This window comes from Meriones unguiculatus, chromosome 12 (genome assembly GCF_030254825.1).
Source record: "Meriones unguiculatus strain TT.TT164.6M chromosome 12, Bangor_MerUng_6.1, whole genome shotgun sequence".
Lineage (NCBI taxonomy): Eukaryota > Metazoa > Chordata > Mammalia > Rodentia > Muridae > Meriones > Meriones unguiculatus.
In genome coordinates this window covers 96540850-96567609 of record NC_083360.1, presented here as the reverse complement: position 1 = coordinate 96567609, position 26760 = coordinate 96540850, and the positions used below count along the sequence as shown (strand labels likewise).

The 26760-nt window shown below is 48.8% G+C and overlaps 1 protein-coding gene and 1 long non-coding RNA gene across 8 annotated transcripts in view; one reads left to right on the top strand and one right to left on the bottom strand.

Moving 5' to 3' along the window:
• Positions 1-26760, top strand: part of Bcl11a (BCL11 transcription factor A) — a 93342-nt gene that overhangs the window by 45305 nt on the left and 21277 nt on the right. The gene's annotated exons all lie outside the window — the stretch shown is intronic.
• On the bottom strand, positions 21221-22022 carry LOC132646677 (uncharacterized). The gene is made up of 3 exons (XR_009584926.1): positions 21828-22022; positions 21636-21680; positions 21221-21387 (listed from the first exon to the last, which is right to left on the bottom strand). It is a non-coding gene; the product is annotated as an uncharacterized LOC132646677 (long non-coding RNA).

Sequence of the window (26760 nt, the reverse complement as noted above, 5' to 3'; positions counted from 1 at the left end):
TCCTGGTCCTGTACTGCTTGCTCTCTGCAAAGCACCTCTGCAAGTGAGGAGACCAGGGCCCTGTGACACAGGGCAATCCAGTCCAAATGACTCTTTCCCACCTTTTCAGTGTGAGGTTCAGTTGAGCATGAGTTTAAAGCTTGATGTTTTAACTTCATTTCCTCCCCCCCCTTTTTCCCTACCTCTCTCTTTTTACCCCTCAAGAATCAATAAGTTACAGCCATCAGTTTCAGGAGGTTTAGATGAATACAAACTATTGTCTCATTAACAAAAGATTCTGAATGTTCTATCAACAGGTCCTAAGCTTGCATGCTCTCTTTCAGGCCTCACAAAATAGGTTTCCACGGAAAAGGGTCATCTGGGTGCTTGGCCCCAGTTTCCTAGTCCTAGGCTGCAGCTTTGAGGTGTAGAATCCATTAAGGCTTCGTACACTCAGAAGCGGCCAGGAGCATCAGGAGCCCGCTTAGTGCTTAGACGAAAGCTCCATTGCTGTTTGTGCCAGACTAGTGCAGTCCACAGGCAGGCAAAGCTGGGGGTGGTAGTGGGTGCCCTGGGCCTCAGTGGCGGAGCGAGTACCAGGGAACTGTTAGTTCTCAAGAAGTAAGAGCCAGCTGTCTCTGGGCAGAAGCTTGGTTTTTTCAAATGTCTGTCTGGGCTGTGGCGGTGGTGTGGGTTGTGGGGGAGCGTAATACTTCAGATTCCCTGGGTAAGTGAGGCTTCCTTGCAGCTGTCCTTCAGCCCTCAGTCTGTCCTGGTCCTTCTGGTGGGAGTGAACCCCAGCTGTTAGAGGTACTGCCGAGCTGCGGGGTGGGGCCGGGACAATTGGATTGAAGTGTGGTCACTCTCCAAGAAGAAGGAGCATTCAGGTTTGGAGTGAGTGGGTCCTGCTCTGCCAGCTGACAGCTTCTGCACTGACAGCTTCATGACTGGCCTTGACTTTAAAAGCACATACCGTGTATTAAGGTAGGACCCCTTGGTTTTGTTCCAAGCCAGTAGCTATCCATCCTACATAGGCCTGGACCCTGGAAGACAGGTCAGAGGTAGATGATGGGAAGCCCGGTTAGAGCCTTCTTTCTTACCCTTCTCCTGTCTTGTTTTACTCTCGTGAAACTCAACCCCCTTAGAGATTAAGTACCTTCTTAGTGACGGGACTAGAGTTTCTGTTTGTTCATTACCTGATGAGTGCATTCTGTCCTTCCGTGTTAGTGCACTAACCAATTTTGTGGGGCTTCCCCTCCCCCCATGATAATTTTAAAAAGTCTTCAGCGACATGTCACTTTTGTGTCATACACAGAAGAAAGCCATGCTTAGAAGACTTTTCTGAGATATGCCCTTCCTAAGTAGTTTTGAACTTGGGATCCTCCTGCCTCTGCGTCCCCAGTATGGAGATTATAGCTGTGTGACGTGACACCTGCCTGGAAAACCTTGAAAATGTCTATCTGACTCCTATCTTAGGGTAAGAACGCACGGTTCAGTGCGAAGGATATGTTCTGTCTCGTGTGGATGATGTAAGGTGGGAACCCAGGGGAACACTCAGAAGCTATGTGTGGAGTGGCCAAGCTCCTGTGCATGATGGCATGGCCAGCCAGGTGCCACAGAGGACTTACTCTGTAATTTTATCAATCTGGGGCTTTTCCCGAGGATTCATTTCTCTGTTCACTCTCAGCCTATCGAGGCAGGGCTGGCCTGCTGTAAGCTCTGGCTTGGGGGCTCAGCACATTTCCTGAGCATCTTTCTGATTGCTCTGGACCATAAACGTAAGGCTGCCAGCCCCCGTGAGGGACTGCTCTCTGCTTCTTGTTTGGATGAATGTCTGCCCAAATATTTGTGATTCTGATTGGGCTGAGTGGTGTCATTAGGACGCTCAGAGCTGCCAGGTTTCCAGTGCGTTTCTGTGGAGCTGCCTCCGGTCCTTCTTCCCTGGAGCTCCACTAATTTGAGATTTCACCCAGAATAACACAAGTGGTAGAAAAGAGTCTTACTATTTCCATCCTCCACCAATCCATTAACTGGACTAAGACAGCGTTCTGGAAAGCAGAGGCAAGTGTGACTTTTGGAGATATGTCTACCTGCTCTTCTACCCAAGCTTCATGTGAAGTGAGCACTTGGCTTGTCCTCGGGAAAGGCCTGTGTTTCCTGCCACTCAGGGGAGCACCTGAGAAGAGCACGTAAAGCAGGAGAAACATTTGGAATTAATTTGTCATTAATCATATGACAGAGACTCTTTCATTTCCCAAACATCCCAGACTCACTGGGACCCCTAGTTCGCATGGACAGAATTGGCTGTCATTGACTACAAGTAGGATAAAGATAACACTCCCTAATTAGTAGATGGAAATAAGCACAGACCAGTTTCCACTGACGACTCTCTAGAAACAGGTCCGCTTTGGGATGATGTCGCCGAGGCGTCTCCCTCGGGAGGGTTTCCTGAAGCAGGTGAACACTTAGCTGCCCACAGGAAGGGCCAAACATTCCAGATTCTCCCCCACCTGATGGGTGAGGGTGAGGAGCCAAGATGGCATCCCACCCAGCTTTGTTCCTGAGTTCCAGGGACTGGGGGGCTCCTGCTCTGGGCTTGGCTTCATGGACAGTCCAAGTGGTTTGGTATAATGGCAGCTCACACATTTTGTTGATGAAGAAACTGGGGCTCGGGGAGATTAAAGGGCTCACAGCCAGGAAGCACCATGCCAGAGGATTCCTCCTACCTGTCTGCCCAACTTGAGAGTCCCACCTTCCTGCGGGGCCAAGGCTGGAGCAGTGTTGAGTAGAGAGAGCACAGCTCTCCAGCTCTGCCTTTCAGGGCCATCAGATACCTCAGAAGGGCTGTCTGCAAGTAGCAGACCGCCCTACACGGAGGTCTAGGGCACCCGTCTAATTCAGAGAGAGTAGGAAGTGTCCTTGCTGCCTTTCTCCCCATTTCACAGGGCCCCACTCTTTCCTTGCTTTTGCACAGGCTCCCTGCTCTGATGCCCACACCGCCCGGGTGATTGATTGCACTGGCCAGGCCACCAGCCACTCCCTGCCCTGCTGGGAAGGCATGTCTGTCAGCCCACAGAGGTGTGGTTCATGGGGTGGAGGAGTCAGGCAGCGAGGCCTTGGGAACTGGTCTCAGGGAACCTTACCTGTCCCCTGTCCTCGCTTCACCCAGCCTGATCTTGGGGATTTTCTCTCCTGGGAGCAACTTTTCGACCCACAGCCCCATGATACGCTCAGACCATATCAGGCATCCTGGACAGCCACAGGACACTGAGAGCTGCAGCCCTCAGTGCCTGGGGCATAGCCCTGACACGAAATCCCATTGGCAAGCAGCCTCAGGCAGGCCTGGGCAGAGGACCGAAAGCAAGAGAAGGAGGGAAGGGAGCTGCAGCAGGGCGGACCAGAGACAAAAGCCAGCTGGAGTAAACAGCCTGCGATGGGGTGGGTGCCCTGGCTGGAGGGGCTCGCCCAGGCTGGCCTGCCCTGGGAACAGGCAGATTGGCGCCTGCTCTCTACCCTCCTTAGTCCCGCTTGACGCCTGGCAGCTGCCGGAGCCGCACCTGGGGCCTGGAGACTGCTGTTCACTGGCCAGGAGGAGGAGAGATTGTGGAGTGCTAACCAGCTTCAGAAAATGTCACCTCGTCATACACCATGGCGCCCTCGGTGGCGCCTTAGCACATGGGGGCTTGTGTTCCTGGGGCTGGTGAAGAAGTGCAGGGCTGCCTTAGGTGTTGGCTTAGGGAGGCAAGACTCCCCCGGTGTGGTGGCACAGGGTGGCAGAGGCGGGTGGACTTCGGAGTTTGTGGCCAACTGGGTTTATACATGGAGTTAGTTACAGCTTAGCCAGGGTCCGGAGTGTGCGTGCGTGCATACGTGTGGAGGGGCGGGGGGGGGGGGCGGGAGGTATAACTCAAAGGAGTGTAGGCTCCAGAATGGTGCATCTGATTTTCACCTGCTTTCTGAGTGGCCTTGGATTGGGTCTTGGGCTTCTATATGTAAAGTGGGGCTAACTTTACATGTTACTCCTAGGAACAGCTCGTGTCTGGACCCTCCCTCCCGGGTGTTATAGATCACAGGGCCTCCATGGCAGGGATCTTGTTGTTGTTGTAGTTTAACTCCAGTCTCGAACATGGGACAGAAGGGTATGGCAGGGATACAGATATGTATGCCTGGACCCTGGCACAGCCCACTGAAGAACCCCATCTGCTCACTAAGCTTTTAACTGACCTGGGATTTGCCTGGCCAGACACCATTCCGCAGCTCATTGGCTTGGTCCCCATCAGTGGAGAAATTAATGGAAGCCCTAGCAGCTGGGTACCAGGGGCCATGTCAGAGAACCACCCCAAGAAAACGGAGGGAGCCAGAACCAGAGCATGCTTCCCTTTGTGACTCTGTGTGGACAGAGTCTGGGGAAGGGAAAGTGGGAAGAGACACTGCCTGTCTCGCTCCCCACACACTTGCTTCCTGCTCTAGTGGGGAGATGTACTTTGTGGTGAGCTGGACAGGTCAACGGTTCAACTACATGCAGGAGAGACACATGGATATTAGGGTACAAACTCAAGAGGCTTCCTCAGGCAACAAAGTCTCATCAAACAGTAGTTATCCTTGACTAACAATGGGGTGAGTCCAGATACCCTGGGACTTGTAAAATGGCCTCACTGCCCTTAGCCTCTTCACTGATCTGCGTTGGTGAGTAGGTGGGGACACCCGCTCACATCTGCTCAGTCTGGCCCAGTGTCCTAAACCTGTTTCCTGTTGAAGCCTGAGAGAACTGAGTGCCAGAGGTGAGCAGACTATGACTGTGGCGGGCCACTTCTAGGAAAGGAAGTCGCCGTGAGGCAGCCCATTGTCTTCCTGGTACCAGGGTAGCGCAGTCCTTGGAGACTGGGGCCTCACTTCTTTCTCAGGCACACCCTGCCACCTTACGGGGACCCCTCTCGTTCAGCCCGGTCTGGGCGTGTGTCTTCTGTACTTGTTTGGCACTGATAGGGGTCTTGGGTAGGGAGGAGGTCTGGAGCACACGAATCTCCCATGAGCTGTCCTTGTGCCCAGCCTGTGATGTCCAGGGCCTCTTCTTCCAGGGCCCTCTGGTTATCACTGTGGGCATTATCTACACCTACCACCTCTCTGCCCAGGGCTGTGGTGTCCCCTGAAGGAGCTTCACACCCATCTCCCCAGAGGCCCATCTTGCTCAGAGTCCAACCCTGTCCCCCCTGCCCACCTTCCAGGATTTTGGATGTGTGCCAGCCCTGCTCAGCGAGCCCTCTTCCACCAGACCCACCTCTTTAGAGGTTGGCTTGTGACTCTCCAGGTCCCTTCCCTTCGTGATCTTCCCCAGTTCTGTGCAGAGCAGTTTCTGTCACACGCATATGGACAGTAAGGTGGTCACTCAGAGAAAGGGAAAAGTAGACTGGTCTGCAAGGCCTTCAAGGCAAATAAAGGTTGTTAAATTGCTCTGCGAGCTGCAAAGTGCCATCCAGTGGAAGCCATTATTATTATGATGGTCATTATCATTACCATTATAGGCTGTGGCAGTGGGGGAGGTGGCTACTGGTGAGTGCTGATCAAGTTTTCAGCTCCTTCTTGACGGTAGAGCTACAAATTTGTCTGCCGATGACACTGTAATTTAATTTCCGTGCTGGTGTTTGAGTCCTCACTTCAAAGCTCTCTGATGCATCCCTAGCCTGCTAAGCTGACAGCAAGTTTTAGGGATCGACAAAGATTTCTTAGATACACTTGAACACTAGTTATTTATATTCTAAAACAAATCTGACTTTAACTGATTTCAATTTATAATTTTTTTTTAACCCCACAGTGGTATGCCTTTTCATGGACTGTTTCTCTGGCTCATTAGGCGTTTATAGGTCATTAACTACCCTATCAAAGAATGTGGGTAGAGAAAGGGAAGGCTGCAAGGAAAACGACTGTCACCTCTGCAGTTTTTTAGGGGACGCTGCTCCAACAGTTAGAGTTGGCTGGCCAGCAGGTACCAGTTCAGTACTGTGGTGTACTAATTGCTGGGCAGGAACTTGGGCGGATCATGAACCTTCCATCCGAGAGTTCCAGTTGCCTCTGGAGTAATCCTGGACACAGCCCTCGAGTGGTCAGTGCTATTCACTCCTGTCTCATGGTTGTCTGTTGGAAGGTGGGTCCTGTGTTACAGAAGTTGAGGCCGCGCGCGGGCAGGGATGAAAATCTGAGGAGCAGCTAACCTCAGATTCCTCCTGGAAGCGCAGAGAGAGCTCATGTTGCCATCCAGAAAGTGAAAGGCTAGCCATCTTTTAAGGCTCAGTTTGGGGTCTTAGAGAGGATGTGGGCTCTCTTCTTGCTTTCCTGAAAGCAGCTTTTATGGGATCATTTTTGCTGTGGCCGGAGCTGACCAGAGGGTGATGGCAGGCTCTGAGAGACTCCCACCAGCCTGTCTCTGTGCCTCTGTTTCATATGCTTGCTTCATAGGACTAACCACTGTCCCTTTGCTGGCCCCTTTGGGTGGTCCTCTTACCCAACCCCCTTGTCCATGGCATTTTACACAGCCTCACTGGCCAGACATTCTAAAAATATGTATTGGAGCCCCATTGCAAAGGTCCTGCTTTTTTTCAGCCCTTAGAACTGCCTAGTCCTGGTGTTCTGAGTTCCCACAAACAAAGCCCAGTTGCCTTCATTTAATTCCTTTGTGGATTTTCCATTTATGGCTTTCAGTCTTGTCCATGCTTGCTATCCCCAAAGCCTTAGTCCAGGGTTCACATTGGGGGTGGCCTCTGACCTCTCCCCTTTAGTTTATTCTCTCCTTTGCTGCAATGCTTTCAGGTCTACAGCATGTTTCGTAGGTGTTTTTAAATATTGTAAGAAGATGGAAATAGCCATGTGTCTGGAGCCATGGAGACAATGACAGTTCTGTTGAAAGTTGTCCCTAGCTTTGCTCCCACTCTCTGCCTCAGGCTCCCATGTGGCAGGGGCCCCATGTTGGGAGAGGGTGTTGAGATGCCTTTCTCAGAGCAGGAGGGGGATTTTCCTGGCACCATATATCTATGTATGCAAATTTCAAACATTTGTCCTTCAAAGAGAACCATAAACTCAACCCCACAGGGACCACAACATACATGTAACATCTGTGCTCTCTTCAGAAACCAGCCTCACAGTGCCCACTGGCTGATCTGAACCTGAACTTGTTTCTAGTTTGTTGGGCCCTGAGGATGGGGCCTACAGGCTGTCTCTATGGTAAGGAAGTAAGGGAGGCAGGATTTGGCATCTCTGTGTAGAGATATGGCTGAAGGGAGGTACAAGGTTGATCTCTGCCCCAGGTTTGTAGAAGAGCAAGTTGGTGATTCAAAGCTCTAGCAAGTAAGAAATAGCCTTGGCTAGAATGGGCAGACAGTTTGCACTTACAGACCCAATGCACCAGGGTTGATAAAGCTTTGGAGTTGGCCTACTGAAGGCTAAGAGCTGCTTTACCTCAGGCCCCAAAGAAGGGTTTTATGCCCTGTGGTCAGGATGGAAGATGAGTGGTTGAGTATCTTGGTCTGTGGCTGTTTGAGCAAACAGCCACAGCTGGCTCTTTCTGAAGGCTCTTGCCAGTGGAGGACTATTTAGTTCTCAATCAGAATAAAATTATTTACATGACCTATTGGTTGAGTAAATCATCCCTCCCCGGACTTTAAAGAAGCTGAAGGACCCATCTGTACCTACTTCTGCACCTATCACTCTCCATGCAGTTTTCATGTGTCCATCTGTCTGTCATGTGTCTTGGGTTCCAGCTGCTGTGCTAGAATCTGCATTCCCATTTGACCTCCTCCTCATAGCCTTCCATTATTGTCCTTTTCCTCTCCCTTTTCTGTGGACCCCATACTTGCTGTTGGGAAAAGGGCTGCGAACCTCATTTCGGCTGAGGTGTAAGTGATACATTCCAGGAGCTTAGCATTTTATCTCACAAGCCCAGAGCTCTCTTCCCCTGCTGGACACACTTTATAAAATGTGCACTCACTTTATTGTCCCCAATGAAGCGGTTACTATTATTATTTCCATTTAACAGAGGAGCCTTTTTTTTTTTTTTTAATTCTCATTGAAGAACCGAGTTTGTGGTGAATCGTTAGGAGTGAGCCTGGCGTTGTTTGCCGTCACAGAGCCAGGCTGTATTGCCCCTAGTCTGGCTGTGCCTACTGGAGATTAGGCAGGTGGGACAAACACTCTCCTTTCCACTACGTAGCTCGTCTCATCTAGCTCTGGGCCACTTCTACTCTTCCTGTTCTCTCATCTCTGCAAAGGGCTCATGGCTTATAAGCCATCAGGGTAGTAGATGTAGTTTATTCTGGCTTGCTTGTTTGCGATGGGTGCCTGTGGTCCAGTAGGATAGGGAGATGCGGCCTTCGTCAATGGCCAGTGTAAGGGAATGTGTGCCCCGTTCCTGCCCCGGGTGTTGCGGTTAACTCAGGTAGGCCTCATTCCTTGGGGCTCCATCGCACCCCAACTTTCTCTGTCTATTGCCAGGAGTAGTCTCCTTTCTGTTTCCTTCAGCTGCCTCCTCTTGAGTTCTTTCTGTTTAAGGCGGCTCCCCTCCTTTGTCCACACCCTGTCTGCTGCCCATGCTTTCCCTTAATCTGCTTCTGCCACTGCAGCGGGGCCATTGCAGCCGTAGCCCGGAGGCTCTAGCTCTCAGCGCCCTGTCCTGCTGTAGCTGACTGGGGAAGGGAAGCAGGGCGTCTTAGACTTCTGCATTGCTTCTTCACTGCTCATAGCACCAGACAACAGCTGTTCCCTTGGGTGTTACCCAAAGGCTTGATGTTTTCTATCTTCCAGGCCTTTAGGCAAGAGTCTCCCCTAGGTTCCTCAGTTCAGCTTCTCTGCTAATGGGAGCAGCCAGCCAGCTATCTTTTGACCTGATAGGGGTTCTTTGGGCTCTCATTTTTGTATGGTTTCATGTGGCCCAAAGGATGTCTGTGTGGATGCTTTCTGCACCCATCATTTCCTTAGTGTATTGGGAGGTTTCTGCTTGAAGGAAGATGACATTTGGTTGCTGAGATTAACAGATGGCTGGAGCACAGACAGGAGTTGAGCCCCTCGGGGAATGAGGTAGAAGTGGGGCAGGCAGAGGATGACACAGTGGGCTCTCAAGCCCGGCACCTCTTCTGTGCTCTCGAAATGCTTTGGGTACAGTTACTTAAGGGAAACAAAGACATGCATACTTGTAGATTTAATACATAGGCAGATGTTTATTGTAGCATGATCATATAGTCCAAAGTATTAACAACTCGTGTCAGCCAAAAGGGGAATAGTTGTATGATAGCTACTCCTTAACAATAAAAGAATTGAAGTGGTAATATATTTAGCAGCATGATGAATCTTAAAATCATTTTACTTGGTAGAAAGAAGTTACATATGAAAGGTGACAGCCTGTATGATTTCATTTTTATGAAATTCTAGAAGAGTCAAAACTTTTGGTAGGAAGCAGATCACTAGTTACAAGGAGATGGGGCTTGTGAGCGTTCCACAGCGTCAGGTTGTGAGGACGCTTTTTAGAGCAATGGATATTTTCTATGTCTGGATTTTGGTGGTGGCTACCTGACTATATAGCCAAATTCATTGAACTGTACTTTGAAACAAGTGACTTGTATGCAAATTATGCCTCTGTAAAACTGTCAAAATCAAGCTACTAGTCCCGGATCAGGACGAAAGGCTGCTTACCTACTAACTCTTGGAGTTTTCTTAAGACTCAAACGAACCCTGAAAGAATCCAAAGCACAAGAATGCTCTTTGGGTTCTGAGGAGGTGAGAGCTGGGCTGGGCTATCTACCTGAGCAGAGCATCGCACCCCTGAAAAATTCGGTATACTTGTAGAGTGTGAGAGCAAAGAAGATGGGGGATTTATTTCTTAGGAGTCCAGTGGGCCTCACAAAAACAAAGAGTATCCAATCCAGTCCTGTTCACTGACCGATGCAGCCTTTTCACGGGGAAAGAGCGCTAACTGCGCAACTCTCTGTCTGTTGGCTGAAAGTGAGAGGTTTTGTTTTCTGCCAACTGTCTCTTGTGCGGTTCCCAATTCGATGGGTGTATATGCGGCATCTGAACTTCATTCTCTTATGTAGCAAACTTGCGTGGGATGCCTTTCTTCAGCCAGGCAGGATGCTAAGGGGTTCGGAGGTTTGAGTCTTTCGTGTGAAAGCTCTGGTTGAGTGTTGAGTGCTCCCCGCCGCTCTCCTGACTCCAGGTGTTGTCTCTCAAGGCTGGGGAAGGACACCCAGCATGCTTTGCTGTGGATGCCCACCGAAGAATCTCTGTTACATAACATTCCCAAGGCAGTTAGCCACTGCCTTGGGTTTTTCGAGGACTTCCTCTTACCAGACCCTACAGCCACTGAAGGACAAGAGTATTTAAAAGAATATTAAAAATGCATTTTTAGGGCTGTGCTTGGTGGCCCACACTTTATGATCCTAACAGCTAAGGCAGAGAGACTGCCCTGGATTGAAGGGCAAGCTGGTTTACATAGAGACTAGCTAGGGCCACATAGGAAGACCCTGTCTCAACAAAACAGAGCAGGAACAAAAGCCATCCTTTCCGGTGTTGTACCCAGGCCATGCTCACCCAGGCACTGACTTCTTTGTGGATGCAGATGTGCATGGTTGAAGCACAGCTGCAGAGCTGTGCCACCCTGAAGCCGGGCTTCACATGAGAAGATCTGGGGGTAACTCGCCAGACTTCATCACCTTGTCTGTGGGATGGCTGTTGAAAGAGGGCGGGTGTTAATGCTAATCTGTATGCAGCATAACATGTAACTGCCACTTGCGTTTTTTATCTGGAAGTTTAAGCAGATATCGGATGGGGACTGTTTGTGGGCACTAAGAAGGCTGAAATTACAATTCTGAGCAGAAATGATATTTATAAGAGTAATGTCCCTTTTACTAATGGGAAGCAGTCTGCAACTATAATTCGTTGCATTCCTTGGGTGTCATGTACCAGATTCTATGCTTTTGCCGTGAAATAAAGTGAAAATAAGTAGAAGACAGAGCCCCTGCACTTAACTAGGCTGAGAAGACATGTTCTTGGCAGCGGCAGCGGCAGCGGCGAGCTTAGCGTAAATGCAGGAGCCGTTCTTGAGTGCTCCGCAAGGCCACCGTCTTCTTGCTCAAGTGGCTGAGCTCACCTTCAGTGAGACTTTGAAGCATGTACAGCATTCTAGAAAGCTGGAGAGGAAGAAGAAGAGTCAGAAAGGAAATGAGGCTAGAAGAGAGTTTTCCTTGATCAGACTCTTTTCGTTGGTGGATACAGGGAGCCAAGGCCAGAACAGTGATACGGACGTGCATTTATGGAACTCTGGAATGGCAGCCGTGGGAGTTGGTCAAAGGTGGCCTTGCCAGAAGGCCACGGAGTGGGTTCATTTCTGTTCATTTCTGTTGACTTGTCCATACTTGAACATGGAGTTAGTTGGGTTTCCTCTCCTACATGAAGTGGGACCCCAGCACTGTTGGTGACCAAAATCTGACTGGTACTAACATAGGGGCTGTTCAGTCTGGGGGAGTGTGCTCGTCACTCTTGTGGATGCAGAGGGCTAGGTCTGAGGCTTGGTAGTGAGAGCCCATCAGCTCTTGGTAGGTCTTACCCCGTTCTCCAGTGTATCACGGGGGGTTTATCTTTCTGACGGTGTGTGATGAAGCAAGACGGTTACTGAAAATCCATATCTTTATATGCTCTCCTTGATAGTGCCCTTCTTTTTGGGGTGAGTAGGGTAGCCTGAGTGTGAATGAATTGCTGGAATGGAATAAAAGAGGGGTTGATGAAGAAGATAAGAGATAAGCAGTTGAAAAGGGAAAGGGACCTGGGATATCCAGAGATTAGCTAGCAAACAAAGAAAGGGGATAACCTAGTGGCTTAGCTTAGAATATTCTAGAAAGCGTTTTGGATTTAAAATGCCTTCTTTCCAGCCCCTTTCGTGTTACTTTCCCTTCTCGTCAGGTGTAGACAGGTGTTTGAACTGAGCTTTCGTTTGCAGTTGGTCACTTGGGCAGCAGTGCTGTCCTGGACAATGAGGGGGTCAGGCAGGGCCGCCCTGTGCTTCCTGCCAGCGAACTGTGGCTTCTAGAAGACATGGTAGGTTTGGGAAGAGCTTCCAGAGGCAGAGGTGAATTAGGAAGCAGGGTAGGACTGGAGTCAAAGGCCATTTGGTGTTCCACAGACTTTGGTGTGCCGTGGGCCAGGTGACATCCAGGAGTCAGGGTGAGAAGCGGTGCGACTAGTGAGAACCATGTTGGCAGTCGGGCTTGTGTGAATCTAGCTGGGTGTCTGGATTATGGGCCTCCTACCCTCTGTGGCCCACACCAGTTGTTTTCCTTGTCTGAAGATAAATTTCTTTGGGATGGTAGTGTCTTTGGGCTAGTTTGTAGTCTTTGGTTATTAATGTAAGATCTTATTGTTACTGTTTTCATATCACCCAAAGCTAGAGAAGTCCACCAAATCCCCCTGCAGTTTGATAAGCGCTTCCTTCTTCTAAAAAGCAACTGTTTACAGCCATAACAGGGTTTACAATGAATTGTGTAAGTGATACTGACTTCTGTGTCAGCAAAAAATGAAACACAAACTGATCATAGATGACATTACCTAAATGACAGTACCTACGTGTGTCCTTTCTTTCACATTTGCTGTAATCCTGTTATGGCATTGTCCTATTACCTCAAGTACTGTCATCTTTAAATGCTGTCAAATCGTAACTGATTACCAAGGACAGAGGAGAGGATTCAGGGAGAATGCAGTGGAGTTTCCCAACACTCAGCAGAGATTAAGACAGTGTTCTTCCCCTCCGATAGACTGAATTCTTGGAGAAGTTGAGTTAAAATCAGAAATCCCATCTTTCACAGGTTTTGCTGAATTAGTCAGATTCACTTCTTGTGTTCTTAGGAAGAAGAGAAGTGCTCTTTTACAGCAACCGAGATAAAGTATTTTAGGATAGTTCAGTGCTTCGCTATCATGGGACGAATGACAGGTATTATTATGTTTTTAAAAGCACAACAAAAATAACAGGAAAAAGCAGATCTGAGTTGATCTATGTAGACCTACTTACGTAGTGGAGTCTACATTGTGATGCTTCAGTCTTAGTTAGGGAGACCTCGTTCTCCCTAGAGATTGGGAAACTGAGTCAGAGGACCTTTAGAGGAAGAAATTATGAGATGGACAGAGTGAGGAATGGCTTTATCTTGAATTGGTGTCACCGGACCATGTTGGTCTATGACCAACCAACTTCTTGCTCCTATCTTCCATAAACGTTCATAACTTTCTAGCCTTACCCTTTCTGTGCTTCCTAGTTTGAGTGGCCGATGGCAACATCATTTATTAACATCAAGCCTCTTGCTTCTTGCATTTCTGCTTACAACAAGGGAGTGAGAAACAGTGACTGTGGACACCCTTGTTAAAGGCTGGTTCGGTTGTCAGAGGGTAAGTCCAATTTCAGGGGCACGAGCTAAGACTTTTTTTTCACGGCTTTGGGAACTTTAATTTACACTTGCTAAGAACCTTGTTCACTTTTCCCTCTACCCAGTTCTGCACTCACTTTTAAATATCTACTGTTGATTAGTATATTCAGTTATTTGTATCCTCTCGCAAGATCCTGAGGGAAGGTTATCTCCATCTGAGATCTCCATCTGAGATCTCCATGCGGATGGCAAAAGGTACCTCCCCACCCACTAGTCCCCCTCCTGAGTTTGCTTCATCCCATCTGGGTGTGTGATGGTCTTAGTGTGTAACGGTGCAGGGTGCAGACACCCGAAAGCCTGGCTGGAGGAGCCGCGTGGCCATGCTGACATTATTAGCATGAGGAACTTGGCTAATTGACTTGTAAAATATAGGTTAGGGAGCTTTACAGAATATCAAATCATCCTCCACTTTCCTGATTAAAGACAAAATATTATATTAAGTAGATCGTTCCATGAGTAAGAGGTTAAAATGCTGTGCACTTAGGCTCCCCCTCCTGCCGAAGGCAAGTGACGGATTGAAAGTAGGCGGGTTCACTGCTCACAGAGCTGGATGCCTCAGCTAAGTTAGGCTTCAGGGATGGCTCTTTGCATTCGCTTTGCATCTCCCAGGCCTCTTTTCCGTCATCTAGAAGTTATCTTACAATTAGATATTAACTTGCTCTGATTCCATATCTGTTAGCAAGGAAAAGGACAAAACAGCGGCCGGGTTTGGGACATACAGTAATGCATCTCAGGCTGGCCATGATAGCATTCATGATGTCGCTCAAGAAAGGTTGTATCCACTCCCGTTCAGAGAGAAGCAAGTGAAGGGGCTTTATCCTGACTCTCAGCTCAGAGAATACAACCCACCCTCGTGGGAAAGGCATGGGGCTGAGGTGGCTCCTTTTGTGGGCATGGATCAGAGGCACCTGTGGAAGGGCCAGGCCGAGGGTGTACCGCCGGAAGCCCGTGGCCATCACAGACCCTAGGTCAGTGATTTTCCAACCTTCCTAATGCTGTGACCCTTCACTGCGGTTCCTCATGTTGTGGTGACCCCCAACCATAAAATTATTTTTGTTTCTCCTTCGTAACTGTGATTTTGCTAGTTATGAATGCTAATGTAAATAGCTCTGTTTTCTGGTGGTCTTGTGCCAACCCTACGAGAGGGTAATTTGACACCCCTTCCCAGAAGTGTCCTACCCCGTTCATTGGTTGAGAACTGCTGCCTTAAGCCCTACAACCTTCCCAAACAGTGCTGCTCACTGGGGAGTGTTCAGACATGGGAGGCTGGGGGGGGCGGGCGGGCTTTCAGATGCAAATTGTTACACTGTCATTCTAACTCTGTGGTCTTGGTCCTCTGTCACCATTTTGTCCCTCAGCCAGTTGTCATGAGAGCCTTCCTGAAAGACAGCTTCTGGACCAATCCTGATTCTGAGCTGACATTTCTATCTGCTCAGGGCTGAGTTTTAAATCCTGAGGACCCCAATGTCCACCACTGGGCTCATGGTGCTTGGAAAGGGGAAAAGGTCAAGCTTTTCTGGGTCAGGTGCACCCATTTTCTGTCAGTATCTCTGACTAGTAAGTCTTTAGAAACTGTTTTCTGTGGGCATACATGCTCCCCCAAATCCGGCTTTTTGAGCTTCTCGCTTTAGCACATGACTGTTCATACTAGCATGAAGTAAGTTCCAGATTCAAGCCACTGTTCTCTCTTTGGGTGAGAAGGTGGCTCAGCTTTTGCTGGTTGGAGGTGAGGCAAAGCGGGCTGGTAGAGCTGTGATTGGCATTGCGTTTGACGGATGAGGGAGAGAAAAAATCCCTCTGAAGAACAAGGAAGGGTCCCGAGAGCCCCGCACAGAACACCGTGGCCCGGCAGCCATTTGGCCAAATCCATGTTACAATGCAGAGGTGCTTGTCATGATTCCGCCCTCTCTGCTGCTGGAAGGTTTTAGGGTACGTGTCGGGTACGTGTTGAAGTGGGTCCGTGAATATACCAGAAGTCTCTCCTGTCGGTTTTTTCCCTTTTCCTTCTGATGGAGAAGGGAACCAGAGCAGAAGACGAAAAGCTGGGGAGAAAAAACTCTGAAATGAGCAATCTCATTTCTCCTGTTCATGTTGAAAATGGGAGCCAGATGTGGTCCAGCGTGTTTCTGCGAGAAGAAAAAGCCCTCCTTTTAGGGAGGGACATGTGTGAAGGACTGGCAGTTGCTGTCCTGCCTTAGGAAAATGCCAGCCTTCTCTGGGTGGAGCTCGTGTTACTGTTCACAGGGTGCGTTGTTAAAATTTATTGACACTGTATTACAGTCCCCAAAGAAAGGCAACTTCTCATCCTAGACTAGCAAGTGCTGTTTCTCGTGTCCCTGCAGCTGGGACGGCTTCCTCAGGCCCCGGTTTCTGGCAGCTCATGGCGCTGGAGGGAGATCCTTCTTTAAAGGATTGGGTCGTGCTTCGGTACTTTTGATGCTACTGTCTGAGTCTAGGTTTGCTGTTCTTTTCTAAACACGAGGGGTCTGCTGGCGCACACAGTGGCAGGTTCTCGATGAGTTTAAAGGGTTTTCCTGGGGCTGGTGTCCACAAGTGGATGGCGGAGCCAACAGCAGCGAGAATGCCCACAGGTGCCTGGCTCTAGACTGCAGCTGGTGCCATGCAGAGTGTCCTTGCCATAACTGCCTTTCTGCACCAGTGGATCTTGAGCCATGCAAATCCAGAGTTTGTGTGATGCCTGCGGCCCTCGGCCTCATCCCAAGCCATTGCATGCCGTAAGATAGCTCCTGCGAGGCTAATGTCCGTAGATGAGCTGCAACCTCAAGGGAGAAGGGGTTGTTTAGGGAACTGAGAGTACTTGCAACTGTGGTTCTCGACTTGCTTGTCCTTCCCACAGAGCTACCTTGGTGATGTGGTGAGTATATGCAAACAGTTTTTCCTATCCAGGCTGAAATGCCCAGTTCACTTTTCACCATGTCCTAAGCAAGAAACATAAAGACCTTGATTTAATTTAGATCATACAAATTCACATGCACATGACCATAGGCAGTGCCTCTCCTTCTGCATGTCTACCTGAGCTCTTCCAAGGGGAGGGATCCTCTAACCTCAGCCCCATGCAGTTTTTCAAGAGAGGAGAAGAGAGAGAGAGAGAGAGAGAGAGAGAGAGAAACTGGGGTGGGGGCCAGTTTCTGTTCCACAATCACTGCTATTTCAATGAAAAGCAGATGGGCTGTCCATAAGCCTGAGTTCCCTTTCTCAGATGTATGTCCATTTCCCATAGCAGAGGACAGGGTAGGGGGAGGGTCAAAGGTGAGAGAGGAAAAGCAGTAGGAAAAGAGGATGGGAAAGAGAAGTACAAGGACCAGAGGAAAGAGAAGGCGGAGTTTGGAAACTGGAGCTATTTTCAGCTCAATGTGAATGTAGACTTGTGGAGGCTTCGAGGCTGTGGGGGAAGCAGACTGTGCGACCTTCCTGTAGCTTCCTGTGAATCGGCTGTGGCTACCGAATTCTCTGACACTGTCAGACTCTGGACAACCCCGCCAGCTCCTGGAAGGGCAACCCAACAACTGTCACAGGCAGAGCATCAGAAGCATGAGCTGTCGATAGTGACCTGCATTCACAGAAAAACTGAGGGCTTCCTAATTAACGGAGGAGCTCTAAATGAGAGTAACGCACTCCTTGAGCCCCTCACACTCTGTAAGTGTCACGCACAGATAATCATTACATCTAACAAGCGTCTGGTTTCAGCCAAAGTGATGGGACCTACTTGCTTGAGGCTGTTACAAGAGGGGAAATGCAACCAAGAGAAGCAAGGAAGGAAAGAAAGAATATGAAGAAAAACAAAACAAAACAGGCACAGGCAAAAGGGATGAGCAAAAATCTGCGTTATGCACTCTGGGTGCATGCTCCTAACACACACACACACACACACACACACACACACACACACACACACACACACGCGCGCACGCACGCACGCACGCACGCACGCACACACACATACACACACGTGCTAACTGCATCCTTCTAGCGCTAGCTGAAGCATTCGGATACATGCTGTGTTTCACTTTCCTTCCTGTAGTCTATAACCCACCAGTTCACTCATTTTGGTGTTCCCTGGAGATGAGCACCACGTGAGTTATTCATGACCACTTCGGCATTCTTCAGTATCTAAACTGTCAAACTCAGTGTGTCGACTTGAGTACTACAACCAAGACAAGTGGTGGTTAGTTTGGTTTCTACCTTAAATGGAGAAACAGACCTCAGACAGGACTCCTGCTCTTGGCTGGGCTCTCTGTTCAGAGCAGGAGAATTTGCTTTAAGTCATTGTGTTCAATAATTTTCAAAGGCCGAATGACTAGTTGGGCATCTTCTGGGTTTTCTCCTGTTGAGATAGATAATAGAGGACCAAGGGAAGGCTCCGGGTTCCCTAGTGTTGTTCAGGAAGAACAGGATTTAGGAGCGGGCCCCCTTCTGCCCACATCACCTCTTCCCATCCTCCCCACCCTAGCCTTGCGATTATTCATGGGAAATAGCATAAATCAAGCTGCCTGATTCTACTCAAACATCGCACAAAGCAATCAGGGGCTGAAGTGCAGGTTTTCTTGCAGTTTCTTTATCAGTAAATCAGACTTTAAGCATCTATCAGCAAAAGTTGGATTTCAGCATCATTCCTGCAAGGTTTGAAAGAAGATGATTTGTTTTTGGGGGGGCACTCTGCCAATCAGCTATCCTCCAGCTTGACTCTGCTATCAATTAATGCTGCAATTATTTGTCTAGTTGGATATTTAAAATGTCATCAGAAAGAGATGATTACATATTCCAGAAAGCAAGGCACTGTATAATCAGATGAACTGATTCCAGTTAAATGTAGTGTGGGACCAACCTGTCCTTCAAAGCAGAATTCCTGAGCTACCAGAGAGGCAGCTGCCTTCTGCCCGGCTTTCAGGAACCTGAGCTTATGCTTGGGGTGCAGCTTGCTGGGGTCGGGCGATAGATACTCAATTATGGGGAACATTCCAGATCTCAAAATGGAATTGCTCCTTCAGAGACACGAGCAGTGCAGTTTGGTTATCTTGTTCAATTCATCTGCAAATCTATAAATAAGCAGTCCCTCTATTCTTCTTGCTTCCTGTGGATTTAAATGCCAAATCCTGATTTGTGGCAAACTTGTCACATGCCCCTTCCCCACTCTCTGTGCCTGGTGCCCAGGAACTAAGCAGCGGTGTGGAAATTACAACTGTTTGGAAGCCAAGAAAAAGCTCCATTTCTCACTTCTCTCCAGTTCCGGATATTCTCGGCCCTGCTCCATCTCCCATCCCTCCTCCCCACACACCTCCTCCACTGCACACCCTCCTTCTGTCCGCTCCATGAACAGGAAACTGAAAAGCAGCTCCAAGGTTTTTTTGTTGTTGTTTTTTGTTTTTTAATGGGGGAAGAGAAACCACAACCTGAACAAACCACCCCACAAACTCCAAGCAAACCGAACGCCCCAGAAATGTACCTTAAAATGTACCTTAAATGTACCCTGAGCACAGAAACCCCCTTCCGGTGGCTTGTCTCTTCCTGGGCGTACCAGGTGCCCCAAACCTCAGACCTGAAGGCGAGGGCCACGTTTCAGTTGGGGATCACCAGCCCACCCCTGTTTTTTTAGGCACGGAGGTTAGGACCCACCAGGGGTTGCAGGCAAGTGACCGACAGACAAGCACTGTCTGACCCCTGAGGCTTTCCGTAGCTCATCTTCCACACAACACATGGTGATCCATAGGGGAAATGTCTGTTAGAGAACTCATTGCATCTGGGGACAGAAAGAAGCCTCTGGAAACACTTGAAATGGGTTATATGTGCTGGAGAGTGTGGATGAGAAATTCATAGCTGGGCAGAACACCAGAAAGATTAGAAGAGGCATCAAAATGGAGCTGGTCCACCTCTCCTCTACCCCAGAGGCTTGTAGTAGAGGCCGGCTGTAGATAGTCTCGCAGCCCTGTCCTCGCTCCTGTTACGGGCTCAGAGGTGCCTCCTGAACCAGCTTGTGGCCTGGTTGGTTAGGTCTACCCAAGGTGACCCAGGTCCCAATCCCACTGCCTTTCTGGTGCAGGCACTTCTTTGGCCTTGAAAGTATGTTCTCATGCTTGAGCTGGGTGTGGCATGGGGTGTGGAGGCTGCTGTGGGGCAGGAGTGGGGGCCCCTGTTTGGCTCTTGGGAGATAATGGGAGACCCTGCGAAGATCAGCACTCTCTCTGGGACCCTACTAAACTTTTTAGTTTTATGGAGCTTGCGTCTCCATCCATACTCTTCAGTGTGTCCCAGGCAGAGCCGCATGGCTGGCCGCGACCTGGGACAAAGGCGTCTGCCCAGTGGGGAGGTTCTCCCTGACGTGGTTTCTCACTCTTTGGCTCCTACCAGTCATTTGACTGGGAAGTCCCAACCGTCCTGGCACACACTGGGGCCTCTCTTGCTTTCTTCTCTGGACTGGGCTTTGGGGCGGCGTGGGTAACAAGATGTGGGCGGGCAGGTGTTGTGCCCGCCCGTGCCTGGGGCCACAGCCCACTGAGAGCGCTTTCTAGGCCAGTGCTGGCCCCATGTCAAGCCTTTTTTTGTGGAGTAAAACTTCATGTGTTCCCAGCAGTAGTATCTGGGCAGATGGGCTATCGTGATTCTACCTTTGGGGGCAGAAAGACTGGGGTGCAGGTGAAGGTGAGAACAGAGAGGAAAGTTGGAGAGTTACTTTTACAAATTTGAGAGGGAAGAGGAAAAGTATCCCACACTAGTAATTGGGACAAATTTATCAAAGACTAAGGAAATTTGACAACCATTGCAGCTCTCCTAACTGTGTAATTACACAGCACTTACAAAGTGAATTATTAACCTGATTGTCCATAACAACCATTGAGTAAATAAATACACAATTACAGAGCACCAAAATAGTCCAGCAAAGCGATGGGCCAGCAGGTACTTTCGAGGGGCTATAATCAGCTCCTGGTTCAAGGCTGACTCAGAGGCTCTTGGCTAGTGAATCATTTACTAGGGAGACCTGGGTGCCTTGAGGAAGGGAATGCTCCTCCTGTGCCCGCTGTGTGGATCCTTCCAGCAGCTCATTTACGGAAGCTCTCCAGTGAGGAGAAGCACTCTATCTGTGCTGAACTTCTGAGAAGTTAGTGAAGGGCTCCTCTTTGCCCAGGCAATATGGCGTCTAGCCTTCAGAACTGTACAACGTAGTTTTGGTTCTTAGAAGGTTGGAACATCTGGGGAACCACTGGTAGGTACATGCTGATGCCAAGGAGCTAAATGCAATAAGAGAGACAGCCTTAGAGGAGAGGCAAATGCTTTGTGGCCCCTGCTTTGTCTAACCGTGGGACTCGTACCTCCAGCCCCCTGACCTTTGTGACACTCCTCCTCTTGGTACAGAGAGGGCTATCACCTCAGTGGGGCCTCTTCCCTGGGAAGTCCACAGCTTGCTCCACACTGGAGGAACCATTAAAGTCAGCCAAGAGCCGCAGGCCATAAATGCAAAATGTGATTTAACAAAAGCAGCTTTTGAGTGGGAAAAGCCGAGTGGAGTTGTCCCAACCTGTCAACTTCAGAATTCTTTCCTCCTCTCCATAAATCAAAAAATGGTTGGTGGAAGGGAGGGAAAGAAGCGTTTCATTTTCAGATTTTGTAGGAAAATAAGATCAAATCAAAAGAGCCTGTCCCATGCTGGTACCGTACATGCCAGGTTTCAGCCTGAGGCAAATTTTTGTGGCCATGTAATAAGCCTTTTTAAAATGGTGACAGACCCTTGACTCTTTGGCTTGAATTACATTGATAAAAGACATTTTATTGCGTTAGAGCCGGGGCAGGAGTACAGGACGTTTCTTGCCTGGTCGGCTTCTTTGAAACAGCGTCAGCCGGCTGTCCACACCGCACCACCTGACAGGGCTTGAGTGCCATGGCGGCAGAGATCTGTGGGCCTGTGACAGAGGGGGCTTTCTGCTTGGCAGTTGAAGGTTGAGCACTGAGGAAAAAGGATTTCAGCCTGAGGGGCTTGTTAAGGGAGAGCGGACTCTTTGACATTCGGAGTAGAGCTGAGGGGTCTTGGCGTTGAGGACCTGGGGTCAGCCTGGAGTCGGGATGGCGTGGGACCAGAGGGTTTCTGGGGAATCTCTGAGACCCACTCTCCAAGCGGCCTCGGAGATATAAATTGGAAAGTACCCTCTGGGACCCCAGAAGCCTCTCGGTGCCTGTGGCAAACAGCCTCCTTACCTCAGAGGTCAGCTCTCCACACTCTGAATTCCCAAGTAGATGTTTCTAAGGAGAGGAAAGGGGATGATGAATGTCCAGTCATGGTGTTTGGAGGTGTCGGGGATTGTAGGATACCCCTCTCTCTGCATCAGCAGAGTCAGTAAACCCCAGAAGAGCCAGCAGCACCCCACCTCTAGGGTGACTGGCTTGTACCTGTACACATCTCCTTTTTGCTCGGCAACCAATTTCTGGATCGGTCAGTTGTAGAAAGGAGAGATTTGAATTGGATGAAAAGCCAAGAAAACAAAACAGGCTCACTGTTCTGTCGGGGAGCTGAGGGCTGCCCTGTGCAGCACTGTGCTTAGTGCTGAGGGCCTGAGAAGACAGAGTGGCTGCTGCCTGTCCAGGGCTGAGGCCTGCTCTGAGAGGAAGATCCGTCGTGGGAGGAGGCCCCGCCTTACAGAACCTCCTAGATAGGAGCCTCACCTCAGGCGAAAGGGCGGCCTAGTTCTGATCCTGAGGAAATGTCAGAACCTGACCTGCTGGACCGTTTTCTTTTCTTTGCCTCTGGAGCGTTGACTTCTTAAATTAACTCTGGTAATTTCTGAGCAGTTTGCTGTTAACCATGGGGCATAAGAGGTTTTAATTCTGAAGAATGGCCAGTTCCGGTTCTTAGAATCTCTTGGCCAAGAACAGCACAGAATATTCAACTCAGATTGGGCCTTCTCCCATTTTCCCTGAACTGCGTGTACCCGAAAATAGTCCCAGAAAGTCAAGCATTGTCTGCAGTGTTTGTGACAATGCAGTGCAGTTTGCTGTGGCTCTGCTTGAGGTTGGGGTGAATGGTGAGGAGCCGTGGTCTCCCAGAAGGTAAGCAGGGCTCTGAGGACCAGAGGTCAGCTTACCTTAGAGGCCTTGACCACACTACAGCAGGACAAGTCTGAGCTCATCTTGGAGGACATAGACAGTATAAAGCTCACAGGGGCCAGGACACACACTTTTATGAAAGGGGCCAGTGAAAGGGGCCAGTGTTGATGACTTGATCTTCAGAAGCTGTTTCCAGTGCGGGATGTCTGCCCGGGGCTTCCCATTCTTTAGACCCCACATCCCCTGCTTTAAAGGATTGTTCAGATCCGTCCTGGAGGAGAAACTAAAAGACTCCCCAGCCCACTGGGTTGTCGTGTTGCCTGAGCCCCCTCACAAGTATGGTCCATGTCTCCGAAGCTTGACACCCTTTGAAAAGCAGGGGTCTTCTTGCAAGTGTGTTCTTTTAGCTTATTCCAGCATTTCCCAAGACTGATTACGTGGTGACACAGAGGTATGAAATGGCATTTGCTGTGAGCTGACATAGATAAAAAGGCTAGGGGTGGCCTCTGCAGAGTCACTGAGAGTTGGGTGTTCTGTTGGCTTTGATAGTCAAACCCTTCTCTGTCCTGGCCGGTGTTATCAGAATTAAACGTTTACTAAACAAATGGCTAGTTTCCTGGATCGTAAGGCCCAGATACTTCTTCCTCACCTCAGCTGAAAATGGCTATCCCACTGTCCTCCGCCATCTAATACTGAACTGTGGCTCTGAAGGTTGGTTTGCTGGTGACTGAGATGAGAGTCTCCTACCCTTGCACTCATTTTTTTTTCTTTTTGGAGAGGGGAGTAGCGTACCTATGAACATACTTGCATGAAGCTAAAACAATTGACTGCAAGAACCATGGGCAGGGCGGTTTCTTAGCTCCTTTACCCCTTCGACTCAGAGGACCACTGACTGCAGATTTGCCCAGCTTTCAGAAGGTCCAACACACAACCAAAGTTCCTTCAGTGGAAACTGATACAGGGTAACTTCTCATGTTATAGAAAGATTGCCAACTTTTCAAAAGGTTTCACAGCAGGACCCCTTCGCTAGTAAGCTCCCCACTGAAGTTAAAGTGTTTGTTTACAGACCATTAACTACCTGATGGAGGGATGCTTGTGGGGGAGGTGCACACTTAGAAGGTAGGGTGTCGGGAGCCCTGCCAGGTTTGGGTGAGCCCAGGGGAGTGAGGAAACTCCAGAGAGGGGCAGCTTTAGAGTGTGTCCAGAGTTGTGTCACTTAACCAATGCAAACACTCCATGACGATTGAGGCGCCTGGGCCTTGCCACCTATGCTGAAGGTGGCTGGGGAGAAAGAGTACGCTTTGCTAAGCAATGGTGCAGGCTCTGGTCCCTGCTGTGCCACTGGCTTCTGGCATGGGTTGCGGGGTCCTTTTTCCTTGACATTTAGCCTGGGTGTGTGAGAAGTTTTCTTCCTGGTTTTCTGACCTTCCCTCTCGTGGGCTCAGGACTCCCTGGGTTTCCTCTCTGCTGTGCAGAGGGTGAACTTTGCAAGTCTGTGCCCCAGGAGGTTGGAAACCAAGATCACTTCTGTCTAAAGAAATTATCTTGGTATCCAAGCCCACACTGTCCTATGGGTCCCTGCAGCCAGCTGCCAGCATGGTCACAAGGACTCTTGGGCAGGCGTGGGAAGCAGGAGAGGAGCTACTCAGTTGATCCAGCCTTCTCTTTTTAAAGTTGAGAAGACTTAGTGCCAGAAAGAGGATGGGATTTATTCAAAGTGAGAAATGGATGGGATTTATTCAAAGTGCGAAATAGCTGGTGAGTTGCAGAGTTAGGACTGAAGCACCAAGGTTCCTGGCTTTGCTCCAACAAGAAAAGAATCTGGGGACAGGCTGTGGTTAGACTCAGTGCATTGGCTAAAGGAATTTTCTCTTTCTTTCCTTTCCTTTCCTTTCCTTTCCTTTCCTTTCCTTTCCTTTCCTTTCCTTTCCTTTCCTTTCCTTTCCTTTCCTTTCCTTTCCTTTCCTTTCCTTCTTTCCTTCCTTCCTTCCTTCCTTCCTTCCTTCCTTCCTTCCTTCCTTCCTTCTTTCTTTCTTTCTTTCTTTCTTTCTTTCTTTCTTTCCCTTCCTTCTTTCTTTCCCTTCCTTTTTTCCCTCCCTCCCTCCCTCCCTCCCTTCCTTCCTTCCTTCCTCCCTCCCTTCCTTCCTTCCTTCCTTCCTTCCTTCCTTTATTTCTTCCTTCCTTTTTTCCTTCCTTCAAAAGTTTTATTTTTAAGACATAATCTCATAGCTCAGACTGGCTTAGAACTCATTATGTGGCCTGGGCTAGCCTCAAATTACTGATACTCCTACATCAGCTTCCTAAGGGCTGGGATTACAGGAGTGTACCATCAAGCCAAGCTTTGGTCTTTAGCATCTTTAAAAGTAGTTCCCAAGTTACCCCCCTAAAAAACTTGGAAAAGGCATTCAACAGAGGCACACACATACAGTCCTCCAATGAAGGGTCTGAGGCAGACAAAGAGCCCCACCTTGGCTTCCCTCCTTGTGGCTTCCAGTCAAAGAAGGGGAAGTTTGGAGGGAAAGTCAAAGTAGTCTAGGAAGATCTGAACCTTTCTCCACAATTGTTTGTTACAAATACTTCAGCAAGTACAAGGCCATCTTAAACTGGCAACGATACATCTGAAACAGATTATTTAAGCCAGGGAGGTGGTGCTTCAAAGAACAACATGGCTATCAACACTTGCGTGTCTGCCTCAGAGGTAGAACAGTTGGTTCTGCTTTAGCAGACCACCCACTGGAGAAGAGAGCTCCAGGTGGGGGTGGGGCGAGGCGACACAGGGCAGGTAGAACAGTTGGTTCTGCTTTAGCAGACCACCCACTGGAGAAGAGAGCTCCAGGTGGGGGTGGGGCGAGGCGACACAGGGCAGGTGAGCTTTCTGGGAATTTCAAAGTAGTCAACATGGCTCTGGCCCTTATTTTAAGAAACTGTGGTATTTCAAAGGATGGCACTAAAGATGTCACATTTGGGTGACCACAGTCAACTGCTGTCACCTGGGGGAGCGGCAGCTGTGCAGTATTTTAGTTTGAGTGTGACTGTATGATGAGCCTTTACCCTGGGCGCCTTCAAGTCTGCCTCTCCATCGCTCCACCACCGTATTCTCGCTTTTGTCTAGAAAGCCTTTCTCTGGACTTTGCAAGTCTATATCCTGAGTCCATCTCTTGCCTAAGGCCCCTCCCTTTTCTCCCTTCCAAATCAAAGGACACTCTCCAGTGGCTTCAGAGTTCAAAGATTCTTCCAAACTCAGATTAAAAGTACTTCAAAAATTGCATCTGTGCATGTACAGATTTTTCTTGTCCTTATTTCCCAAGCAGTGCATCTCTTTCCTTAGGCGTGTGCAGGGTTTTAGAGAATTTAAGAACATGGAAGGATATGCATAGTGTATGTCAGTATTATCCTATTGTATGTGAGGGATCTGAGCAGCTGTGAGTTTGGGATACTGATTCCCCCACCAGAATTTCTCTCCCTCTGGGTTTCCACAGCAGTGCTGTGCCATGCACAGGTTCTAGGCTGAGAATGTCTGTTCAAGTTGATTCTCCTGTGCTGATGCAGGCTCTGCAGAACAGTCTATCTGCGTTTTCTTCGTGCTGCCCACAGAAGCCACACCATAGCTTTGTGCATTTTAGGCATTTGGTAAATATTTGCTGAATGAATGCATGTAAGAATGAATGAAGGGGACCTATCCTGGAGCACACATTTCTGCATAGTAAGGTACATGGTTAAACAAACCGAAAAAATTTGTAAGACGATTTGTCTTTTTATTCAGCTGCCCTCATGGTCTCCTCAAAAAGCCCCACTATTCTAAGGCAAAAGCTTAAAGTGTAATAAAATTTATCTAACTCACGATCAAGTGAAAATACTTTGGGCCCAAAGCCAAAGAATATTATTGGAGTGAACTTTTTTCAACACCCTAAATTTAACCAGCTGGAATTCTTTTTTTAAGAACCATCCTATTCAACCTTTTGAAATGAAAGATTTGCCTTTTAGTGGGAAATCTGCATTTCAACACAGAGATGGAACACAATGTTTCTCTGGTTAGTTATTCTTCAGAAAAGCAAGCTCTTTTTTTTTTATTTTTGAATTATATGCTTTGCTTATGTTAAAGACACAGATTGCAGAAAATTTTGTTTAGGCCTGACAGATTGGTAGCTTGCATTTTTATAGATAAGGGGGCATGAAAGATGTCATCTCTTCCTTCTTCCTTGTTGAGAGGAGGCCTAGCATGAGAACTCTTCAAAGGTGACATGAGCAAACTGTCTGGATAATCACAGGTCTGAGAGAG